Genomic DNA, 3,242 nt, shown 5'->3' with positions numbered 1-3,242 from the left:
GCTGGTTTATATTAAATTTAGCCTACATCTATAATCTATATAATGAGCCTTAATATAGTCTGGCGCCAAGCACATGCATTAAGTTTGCCACAAAGCACAGGCAGAAGTAGCCTAATACTCAGAAAAGGAGACATTTTACAATTAAAATATTAGGGTAAATTGGTATTTTAAAAAAACGATTTGTGAAAAACATAGAAACAGTCTTATCTAAATTTAAAGGTGAGGCATGAGTTTTTCAGCCACAAAGAAACTTTCTTCATCTCTTTGGTCAGTTTGTGAGCGACTTGTTCCGCAGTTTTACCATGTGCATATAGCACTGTATCATCAGCATACATAATCATTTTACTCTTACACACAGTTGGTAGGTCATTTATGTAAAGGGTAAAAAGCAGGGGGCCCAGAATGGAACCTTGTGGCACTCCCATGCTACAAGGTCTTAATGGTGATTTTTTATTGTCAACCGCAACACATTGTTGTCTCTCATTAAGGTAAGATTGAATCCGTTATTGTATTTGTGTCAAGAGAAAAATCTGATAGTTTGCTAATCAGAAGCTGATGATTAACTGTATCGAAGGCCTTTTTCAAGTCCAGAAAGACCGCCCCTACCACACCTCCACCATCAAGACTGGATTTGATGTCTTCTAGTAGGTAGCAGCACGCAGACTCTGTGGAGTATCTTTTTCCTGAACCCAAACTGGCAAGGATGTAATGCATCAGTGTGGTTGAGATGCTCTACTAGCTGTTCTGCCACCACCTTCTCAAAGATCTTGGAGATGGCTGGTAGAATGCTAATAGGTCGATAGTTTGACACACAGAGCTTGTCTCCTGACTTGAAAATCGGCTTGACTACTGCTTTTTTTAACGCCAAAGGAAAATTGTTTTCATTTATAGATTGATTCACAGCTATTGTTAGTGGAGGAGTTAGAATAGTTTTGTGTTCTTTTAAAAGTGATGTATCAAGTCCGAATATATCCTTTGCTTTACTATTTTTTAAAATTTGATATTATTTTGAAAATGTTTGTCTTCATCTATATTCTGCAACCTACAGTAAGATGCATTACCATCCCCATGATCATCTCTGCAGCAGTTCACTTCAGGGAAAGTCTCCACCAGGTCTAATACAGAATCCAAGAAATAATCATTGTAGTGTTTAGCCAAAATAGAGTCCTCATTTTGAAAAATTCCATTGATTTTGAACTGTAAATGCTCCTGATTTATTTTTTTCCTTCCCAATAGTTTGTCCATGCTTCTCCACAGATTTTTACAATTACCTTTTGCCTCTTTGATTAAGTTTAGGAAAAAAATTTGCTTTTGCTTTTCGAAGTAGCATGGTAACTTATTTCTCAGAGATTTATAAATGTAATAATCAGTGGTTAATTTAGTTTTAAGAGAAACCTTGAGAGCTTTATCTCTCTGTTTCATTGTATCCCAAAGGGATTCATTAAACCACGGGAGACTCTTTTTATTTGATTTTCTATGTTTGAGCTGTGTATGTTTATCAATTTTATTCTTTATAGCAGTTATAATATTGTTGCATGTATGTACACAGCTTTCTTTATCAATTTTGGAGGCCCAGTCAATTTCATTTAAATCATTTTTAAGGTGTTCTTGATTTATTTTAGGAATATGAGGAATTTTACATTGTTTATTTGATTGTTCTTTGTTTATGTATCTTGATTTATTTAATTTCCTGGCTATTAGAACAAAATTATGATCGGATAGTCCAGTTATTAGGTTGTATGTTTTAACTATCCTGTCTGGTTTATTGGTGAATATTAAATCTATCAAAGTTTGAGACGTTTTTGTTATTCTAGTAGGCTTTTTAATCAATTGTGTCATTTGTATTGAGTTTGCAATGTCTTTTAGGTGTTTCCTCTTGCCTTTATCAAGCCAATTTATGTTGAGGTCACCCATGAGCAATATTTCCTTTCGTTCATATGTTTTTAGAATTTTTGTTAAACCAGTGTTGCATTTGGTGGTCTATATACACAAAGTACAATAAATGACATTTGAGGCGATAGTTTGATTGTAACACCAACACAACTCTATAGTTTGATCTGGAATGTCAATTTGGTGACTGTCAATACTGTCTTTTACGTAAATCAAGACCCCCACGCCCCCTTTTCCCTTTCCTCTGTCCCGTCTGTATACTTTATATCCCGGAATCATAAATGCCGATACAGGAGTTGTAGCTGTAATCCAAGTCTCAGAAAGACACAGGTAATGTAGATTTGATCCCAGCAGTAGAGTTCCAACTGTTCCATTTTAGACATTACGGTAACGTATGTTGATATGTCCTCCAAATATTCCTTTCGGCTTTGTCAATGGGTTCCATAGGCCCGACGCATGGTTTACTGTCTGAAATAGTTTCATCTGGCTTTGTTTTGAGACAACTAGTTGGATCGGATCGGATCGGAACTGGTTGTTGTAGATCCATCGGCCCTGGATTCACTTGAATATCCCCGCATAAAAGTAGAATAATGCAGAGAAAAGTTGTACAACCCCAGTAGACTGTTGTTGGAACCATACTCCGTGCTCTCGACTTGAGTTGCTTATTTGGAGCATTCGCACGCCCATCATCAAGAACTTTGGAGAAGATGACATACTGGCTCCATGAGTCGAGGGGTGTAGCAGGCCTAGGTGTACCACTTGCTTGTGAGATTGATCGTTCACTTGAAAGTATAGAACGTGGCAAGTTTTATTCTGGGTCGTTTACCATTCCAGACAAACTGGGAACGTATGGAATTGATCTCCCCAAAGTAACCTGGAGGAGGGGAAAGTGGCAACACAGAAAAAAGAAAATTAGGCCGAGGTAACAAATTCACCTTGACGGTAGAGATCCCGCCTCGAAGAGAGACCTCAAGATCATTCCATCCTTGAGCATCACCTCCGATCCTGACTAAAATATTATTAAAATTTTATGAATGACTTTATATATGGCAATACCCAAATGAATGAAATAAATTTTAATAGGAATGAATGAGGGGACAGGAGAGTTAACTTTAACATTGTTAATTGGCATTAAAGCAGATTTGGACCAATTTATCTTGTACCCCGATAAACTACTAAAGTGGTCAAATTCCTTAATTAAATCGGTTATTGACAAATCAAAATGGTCTAAATATAAGATAATGTCATCAGCGTACAATGAAATAATATGAATATGGTCATTGGTGATTGGAGATTCTAAGAAATCCACATGGTGATAGAGATTCTGAGAAGAAGTCCACGTATTTAAATTA

The sequence above is a fragment of the Cyprinus carpio genome, chromosome B4 (genome assembly GCF_018340385.1).
Source record: "Cyprinus carpio isolate SPL01 chromosome B4, ASM1834038v1, whole genome shotgun sequence".
Taxonomy (NCBI): Eukaryota; Metazoa; Chordata; class Actinopteri; order Cypriniformes; family Cyprinidae; genus Cyprinus; species Cyprinus carpio.
This window is presented reverse-complemented; position numbering follows the sequence as displayed.